Source organism: Charadrius vociferus, unplaced genomic scaffold (assembly GCF_000708025.1).
Source record: "Charadrius vociferus isolate BGI_N301 unplaced genomic scaffold, ASM70802v2 scaffold111, whole genome shotgun sequence".
NCBI classification, from domain to species: Eukaryota; Metazoa; Chordata; class Aves; order Charadriiformes; family Charadriidae; genus Charadrius; species Charadrius vociferus.
The window spans coordinates 1,027,606-1,036,766 of record NW_009647046.1 but is presented as its reverse complement, the minus strand read 5'-3'; positions in this window follow the sequence as shown (position 1 = coordinate 1,036,766).

Sequence of the window (9,161 nt, the reverse complement as noted above, 5' to 3'; positions counted from 1 at the left end):
AGCCGGTCCCCCCAGCCCACTTTAGCGGCGAGGCGGGACCGGTTCGGCCGGAGCTGCGCGGCGTGTGCGGCATCAGCCGGTGCTAGCGGCTGTCCCCGGCCGCCCCCCTGGGTCACCCGGGCAGGGTTAGGGGGACAGGTGGCTGCCTGCCCTCCCGCGACACCAGCGTCCAGTTTGGCTGCCTTCTCCCAGAGGCGGAGCGCTTGGCGAGCAGCGGGGACGGAGGGGACCAGACGCTTCCATTTGCCCGCCCCGTCGGTGAGCTGCGTGCTTCAAACCCTTCCAAATACCCGCCGTCCTCTGCCACCTCCCTGGACGGGGCGGAGGACGGCAGAGGGCGAACGCAGAATTCCTTAACTTTCTGCTCCGCACCACCAAGTGAAAATCCCTGCGGGGGTCTGTAGCTGCGGAACTGGAGTCTCCGCAAGAGCTGTCCTGCCGCATCCTGTCCCCAAGCCGCGCTGCAGGGTGGATGCTCCTGTGCTGCACCGTGGCCCGTCGGTTTAGAAATTTCAAGACCTGATGCCGGCAGGATAAGGGCTGAGCCCTAAGGCAGCGAGCAGGAACATAACAACAGCAATTTCTGAGAACAACGGAAAAAAAACACAACCGCCTCCATATTCCGCATCGCAGTGCTCACAGCTAGTGTACAGGTTGGGAAGCGCACACCAGGTTCACGATTTGCCTTTTAGATCAAAAGATAGCTTCATCGCAGCACTGTGGGTTTTTATCCAACTCTTATTAGCTTCCCTCTGGGTTTTAATGAATCATTCACAGACTCTAGGATCCCATTTCTCAATCTGCGAAATGGAAATAAAGATCTTGATCTGCATTATATTTTGCGAAATACTTTGAATACTGTCTTGGGGGGTGGGGGCGGGGCGAGGGGGGAGAGTCAAGACAGCTTTAAAAATGATACTACCTTTCCTAATAACTTATGATCAGATAGTAGTTTGGATTTTTTCCCGTGGTCTGCTTAACTGGAGTTTGTACTTCCACACCGCTATAAGAAAGATGTGGTTTTACTTTCCTAGGGTTCTTCATGCGAACAGCACTCTATGTTCTACAAATGCAGACTTAATTACATAAGGACATTTACATTGCCTGTGTACTGCAGTACACAAAGACCGGGGCAAAAATGAATAGAGCCATTGATGACAGAAGTTTAATCGTAAATATAAATAGATTAAAGGCAGCATGGAACAGTCTTTTTAAAAAGCTTTTCAAAGAAGCCCGAGAGCCTGGCTGCAGCCTGTTATACCTGAGGGCCATAACTTAGCCAGGCAGCAGTAGAGCATTCTCAAAAGTAACTTTAGCATATGCCCTGGCTTCAGAAAGAGCCACTATTTTCAAAATGCAAGCAATAAAAAGGGATGGAACCTAGAGTTATGATATAAAACAATAATAATAAACCTTGAACTATTGTTCATGGTTCAGTTGTTTCCACCTTTTTTATGCCACATGAAGCGGAAACTTGATTTTTTAAAATGAAATTGAGAGCTTCCCTTGCAATCACAGAAGTCGGGCGCTTATGGCATTGAGAACAAACATGGTGTTATATTGCTGAGATAATTGTTTGAGCTTCCAGTTCTTTCAGCTGCTTTTCCAATTCAGATGGAAAAGAGGAATAACAAGGGCTGTGTTCACAAAGTGCAACAAGTGATGGTGTTGAAACCTGCACAGTGCAAGCCACTGAGAACTGCAAAATCAAAAAGGAAGATTTTATTTTCTGAACTGGTTTGTATACCTGTATTAGTGACAAAAGCGTAGGTGCCGCCTAATTTTCTGTATCCAAGACAGGCTAATTCTTTTAACACTTGTTTGACAAAAGGGCCTCTCTTACCTTTCCTTTTCATGCAGTAAGCTCAGGAGTGCAAACTAAATGCTGTCATACAGTGCCTTCTTTATTCTCAGAGCATTTCGTGCCTCAGTTTCATCTCGGCAGACGGCAGCCAAGTGCCACAGTCAGAGGGCATTCCTTCCTTGAACAAACTGTGTACCACAACTCCTTTTTTAACAAGCCGTGACACGTGGTCCTGAAAATACCCCCTTAAAAAAATGGCATTAGCTCCACTATTCTGTTTATTATAGGTCTCCAAGTCATCGATGCAACTAGTCGATGATCAGCAGTGTTTGGCATCAGAGCCTCGCAGGCTACCAGAGCAGAGGACTGTGCTCTCCTGCCAGTGCCCATAAGCACTGATATTCAAAATAAATTTTCATTAAATTTGGAGTCTAGCTCAGTGGCATGGTCACAGACAGCACTGAAGTGAAAGCCTGGAAGCCGAAAATTCTGTTTATTTACAGCACATTTGCAAGCTGAGCAGAAGGGGCCCACTGAACATTAGGCCTTCAGCTGGGAAATGTGACAACCATCATGGTGGTTTTGGTAGGGAAAACTTTCACAAAAGCAACTGGAGATCTTGCAACTCAGTTATGTTAGATAGTAACAACAAATTCATTTGTTGTAATCACCGTAGCTTTTCTTTTTTTTAATAATAATTTTAAAAAAGCCTTAAAATTAGAGGCCTTCGTGCTACAAAGAGGATGTCTAATAACGAGCAGCAGTTTGGGTTAGCATTGCTGCAGTCGTTCTGCTCTCTACTCCTCTCCCAAATAAAGTCACTCGCGTCCCCTCCCAGCAGGGCGGGCGCTTGGCAGTTCCCACTGCTGTCACACCCACAGCCGAAGCTTTGAAAAGCAAAGCAAAGCTTCACAAAGCAAAGCAAAGCTCTCTGGCCTTTTGGCTCACTCCCATCTCCTCTCTGCGGGAGAAGCTGAGGTGGGACGGGGAGGGTGTTTCTGGCCTGTCCCTGCCCGCGCCGGCAGCTGGGCGGCCAGCACGGCGATGGGGACAAGGTCCCTGCAGAGGGTGCTCCAGCCCCAGCTACCTTCCTCCAGGATCTGCAACCTGCTTCAGGTGTTGGTGGAAACCCACGGGTGGGAAGGAGCACCTTGGCAGGGCGGGAATGCATCGGGGAGAGATGGAAGCGGAGGGTTAGTTGCCTGGCAGGCCTCTTGTCCAGTTCAGGACATGGCCCTCCACAGTTAAAAGGAAGTTTCTGCTGCAGTTGAGTGAAATACAACTCTTCAATGGCCTCTGATATGGAAAAGGCTGCTGGTTTGACTCTTACAATGCTGTAGAGCAGAGGAAGGTTAGTTCCCTGGGATGCGTAGTGCCTGCTGGCAGCACTTTGCTTGAAGTCCAGCAGCACCGTGACCAAAACCACTACCACAACCACAACTGTCTGTTTCCGTACTGACTTGGAATGAGATGAGTTGAGCAGACTCAGGTCTAGTTCCTAAGAGATGACATTGGTAAAAATTCCTTGCAATAATTGCTGTTTAGAAATTAAAGTCCAAATAGACCATTGAGACCAAATCATCCTTACATCTGTCTAGTTTGGTAGGTAGTATAAATAAATAGAAGACTTTGCCATGTTGTTGGATAAAACACAACAAATGGAAACTCTCTCAATTCTGTTAGTTTCTCTGGACGTGAGCGGATGCCCTGGCCAGAGATGGTGCAGAAGACCACCCCCGGGCACTGTCCTGCATCTCATTCCTCACATTTCCAAGGGACACTAAGCAGCTGAAGCCATCACGCAGCATTTATTTTTACATTCTTTAAAAACTGACCATTGTAGAGAAGTGCTGGAAAACACCCCTTCTACTTCACAAGGAGGTTTTTTTATGTATAAATCTTATTAGTAGTATTGATTATCCACTCAATCCTCCTCTAGAAACCCTCAGCCCAACACCTGAAAAAACACAAAATGATGACTGAAATAAATCACTTACTTAAACCAAAACTAAAGCAGGATCTTGTATGTACTACGATCTTCCTTTCTAACTCATTACTAATTCTTCCATCTCTGCCTGTTTCTTTGGAGATGAGTTTATATCTCACTGGCTTTCAGAGCAAGCAAGCCCCAACAACCACTACAGATGCCTTCTCTTAGGCTCCTTATTGCACTGGCAGGCACAGCACGGGTACAGTTGGTCTTGTTAAATTAAGACATCATTTTAATAAGCAGCTTCAGTACGTGGACATGAAAGAAGAGAAGCAAAAGCTTCTGAGGGACTCGTGCTCCTAACACGTGCCCTAAAGGTTACTTAAGGTACTTTACAGTAAAGCCCACAGAGGGCAGTAGGACAGTCTTCAAAAACCTTTTGCGAAGCAGAGCTGGACAAGGAAAACTGCAGAAGAAAAGAAGAGCTTGGTTATTAGGTACTTAGATATTCTGGGACTTACTTATTTTAGTCTTTTTTTTTTTTTTTCTAAGTGTCTATTTTGTAACTGATTAAAGAGCACGTTGCATTTTCTGTGAAACTTTGGGCAGACCCACAGGACCTGTCCCGTTGTGGGCAAAGGCAGCTATTGGAAATGCTGAGTGTTTTCCACCCTCACAGTCAGCATAGCATCCACACAAACAAATGAGAAACTGTTTCTCCTACTTTCTGTGCAAATTACTTTGATAAAAGCCAGGCCTGCTTACTCATCCCATGCAACTAGTTGATGGTATTCCCTGGAGCAGGAAGCAGGGATTGGGTTGGGGGTGTTCTAAGTACTGGCTAACCCTGTGACTAAAACCAAACAGAGATAAAGTGAATCTGAGTGTCTATATTCATATATTAGACAGATTCAAGAAAGGGAGTGGTTCCAAATTCCTAGGACCAAGCCTATTTCTGCAATTTCAGGTCCAGGCAGGGCTAAAATGAAGAGAGACAAATTGTCTTCAAGGATATCTAAATTCCTGTAGATTCAGCTGCCATAATAGAATTTCTGTAAGTTGTGACTGAGTAAGTGTCTATGCTATGGTGGAATGGTGACAAATTTCAGGGCAGGAGCAGATTGCATTTCTGCTAAACTGTTGCGCACACCACAGTTAACTGGGGAGTGACAGGGTCTGTGTTTTCTTCTTCAGGGTGAAGTAACAGTGGCTGGTGCCCCGGGGAAGAAAACAAACCAAATGCGTCTATTAGAGCAAATACATTTAGCTTTCCATATGACACTAACACTTGTCATGCTATATGTAGAGAAAGTTCTTGCAGTGCTTCACGTCCTGTGCATGCCTCCGCTAAGGCTTGCCAGGCATCTTGTGGCCAAGGCAACCAAAGGCACTCCTCACTTGCAGATTCACACATACATTTAATTTCCTTGCAGGACTGATTGAAACTTTCCTTTTCTAAACACAGAGATTGCACATTGCTCTAGAGAAAGAAACCCTGAGAGGCTTCACCATGAAGGACACATGGTGTGGCAGCTGATGACATGACCTCTGTTTGTAGCTTCTTCATGGTCACTGATACTGGAAGGCAACTGCAGGGAAAAATCGTGTGGAAGAGGGTAGAGGAAAAGAAGAGGTACTAGCTCTAGCTGGAAAACGAGCACTCAGAGTTGCTTCCCTCTTGACATGCTGTTTATATTAGCCAGTCATGCATTTTTATTTGTCTGGTTTCTTTCTTTTTGGCCATTGCTGCTTCTTGGGCTGGCTCTGCTCTGTACTGCGAGTTCTTTGTAAGGAGACATGCAAATGTTTTCTCCCCCTCTTCTGCCAAAAAAAACCATGGGTCATTTCAGAACCCACAGACACCAAGCCAAGAACCCCTCAGCCCCTTTTGTGGCCTCCAGACTCACATCTGCAGATCACAAAAATCTCAGCTCAATAGGATAAGGTCACTGTGTTTATCACAGAAAGTTATGTGTTTCGATGTTATTATCCCTTATCCTGAAAGAGATATTAAAAGAGTAGCTAATATGCTTGGGAACACAGCAACAACCTGCAGGGATATATGTGTTGCTATATTGCTCTACAAAATCAGGACATGATAACGCCAAAATTGCATCACTGAGGTAAATACAAGAGATAAAATTCCCCAAGTAATGACACAACAAAACCAAGTATCACCCCATTTCCCTCTCCATGGCTGGCTGGACTGTGCCCTTCAGTTGCCATAAGTTGTTTTTTTTTTTAATCCCTCTAGTTTTAAGTAAGGCATATTCAGGATCTGTCACCATTTGCCTGAAAAGAGAAAAGCCAAAGGCAAGGAAAAGAGCATGCTAACTGGCCCTTATCTGACGCTAAAGATAGACACAGAGACCTCCATGTTTGGTCTGATATAGAAAACAGTCAGGATTAAATTTCTAGATAAAACCATGGGTGAGAATTCTTCTGTATTTTCATTTATAATAGTAATGAGTTTACACTGCTTCTGCCTGAAACAACTACATGAGGTGAAGTTGGGATTTTATTTCCTGTAGCATGAGTAAAAGCCAAGCAGGTTACTTCTAATGTGTCCCCAGCAAGACCTGTTCATTCACACTGAGTCTTTTCTAACCAGGGGGGCACCAGTGTAGTTTTTTGCCTGTACATATACAGTGGGATATGCATATTTGCATATGCGTATATGGTGGCAAATCATGTATGTAAAGAAGACCTTCCCACAGAGCTGCAATGCTGACCTGCAGTTCCCACTGCTGTGGGTGTCCCTGGTTTTCACCGGGTTCTTCCAGGGCAACTCAGTCCTGACATGCCAGAGCCCCGCAGCTATTCTGCTCTAGCCTCACTGCACTGACAGCGGATCATCGTCCCCATCCTGACCTTCTTTTCTGCTCTGCCAGGCCTGAGAGTAACAGATGATGCTAATATTCACTGGTAGCCTTGTGGCTGAGGCCGTAGAACTCCTGTCACTGCTTGCCTTGAACAGAGCGCTACAAACACAGCATTGGTGTACCCATCCAGCTCAGCTGTGCTCAGCTTCTGCTTTCCTGAACCAAGTATAATCCTCAAAAGGGACCATTCCCCTCACATATTGTCAGTGGTATCTATCTTTTCTTAGTAATTGCTAATAAATAGTCCTTTTTTTTAAAAAAAAAAAAAAAAAAAAAAAGCAGCTTTCCTTTACGGTCAGTTCATAAGAGGTGGAGACCTTTCTCTTCTCCTTCCCTCATTCTCCCCATCTTGTGCAAGAGCTTCAGTGATGTTGCCCTTAAAAAGTCAGTAATTGCTCCCAGGAACATTGATTGCCCTTGTGTAACTACCAGCATGCTCAGGAAACAGCCTGGGACTCTGTGGGACAACGTCAGTCCTGCTGAACTGCGTAACGTTAGCTGCCTGAGCTGTACAACTTTTTGGTGCCTCATCCAGATAAGCTATGTTTATCTGAACTTGATGTGGCCCAGAAAAGAAATTCCAATTTTTAAATAGTATTCTAATGCAAACTTCCTGAGAACGGGCTGGGGAAATCATCGCTGTCTGGCTGTGCAAGGGAGTGAATGACAGGGAGGTTTTTGAGCTGCCCGAAATAAATATTTAAGTAAGGCTAGCAGAAATTTTATGCTAACATTTAAATTCAGCCAACCACATTGGATTGGTTGCTGCCTGGAAAGGAGACATAATCAGAAGTTAGACTAGCACAAGGACCTGATACCTTTAAGCAGGTATTTGTCAGTGCTGCTAAGAGTCTGTCTTCCCTTTAGAGTAGTGTATGGATGAAAATAAATTGGTTGGGGAAAGAAACATGGAGGTGTTTGGGATTGAAGTCAGGTCTCCCAAGACTTTAAAGCCTTCCAATTTCCCACATGGATCCTAAGCCAGAACCTCAAATCCCTTTAAAGCTGGTGGTCCCCAGACACTTAAATTGAAGCCTGGGAGAGGATCCTCATGTCCTGACAGTTGTGCAATCTGTCATTAGTATTTGGAAAATAAAATAAGGCAGAAACAGTGAACAAAAGCATGCATGTGCTTCTGCTACCTTTGTTTCCAAAAAGGACTGCCAAGCATCTCTTTTCTTATTGAGCAATTTCTCCTCCCTCTGCCACTTGTCTGGCATGGACTGGCAGTGACACTGTCTGGTCCATCCCACAACAAGGTTACACCAGTAGCTTGAGACTGGAAGAGAAACTTACTTGCCCAAAGGTTTGTCTGGTTTTCACAGCTATGCTATTTGTGTTCTCTGTTGACTCTCCTGTTATTCCCCATCTCTACCTGTGACAGCTCTACTGTGACATAATTCCTGGAAGGTGCAAAGTTTTTGAAGTCTCCCATAAAAGACTCCCACCTTCCCTAAGCAACCTATTCAGTGCTTTACTGCATTTGTCATGAGAAGAGTTTCCTAATGTCTAACCTGTATCTCCCCTGCTGCAGTATAAGTTGTAAGGGAGAATTCTTGACCTACCTACCCCTGGCAAGGAAAACTGTTTGTCTTCTTTCTTTTGCAGCAAAATGAGATGTTAGCATACAGACTTCTCTTCTCAACAAACTCAAAAAACATAGAAAATGTCTTCTCTAGACTTGTGATTATTTTTGTTTTTCTTCTCTCAATTCAAACTGATCTACAGCTTTTGGGAAGTCTGGCACTCACTGTTAAGGCATAACACTCCAGCCAGCGCTAAGCAGAGAAAAGAGACTATACTCGTGTCTGTTTGTCCTAGGATAACACTGGTCTCTTAACAGTAGCAAGGCATTTGAAACACATTAATTTTGTGACCGATTATAACCAGTAAAACCTTCCCTACCTGCTGTCTTGCAAGCCATTGACTACCTTGTCTTTGTTCAGTGGATTATTCATTCCTATTTTGACCCCATCCATATCAAACATTTTTCCATTTGGTCCTCCAGCACCTGAAAACCCGATTGAATTCTGACCCTGTTCTGCTGTGTGCTTGCATGCCTCCTGGCATGACACTGCCATCACATTTGATAAGCATTATCTCTATTGCACCGACAAAGCCATTAATGACAAGACTGACTGACCGGGGAGAGACGCTGCAGTCCCCTCATTTCTCCCTCCCCATTTGATGCAAAGCACCCAGGGCTGTTCAGTGAATGGGCTTTTCCATGGGGCTGTGCACCCGTATTCTGCGAGTTTCACCTAGGGCGTGTGTCTGTATCTGACTTATGAGTATCATGTGAAGGAGCATGGAAAACCTTACCCACCTCAGAATATAGGACATCTCCTTTTTCTTCCCCGGTCGGTTACTCTATCAGAAAAAAAGAGGGCAGGTTGCTCTGACAGGATTTCTTCCTGACAGGGCTGCATGCCTGCAACTTATCACCTTGTTATCTTCTAGATGCTTATGCACAGCTCATTTGTTCCACTTTTTCCAGGAATTGGAACTGGGGTGACTACTATCCAGTTCTTTTCACCTCTTTCTC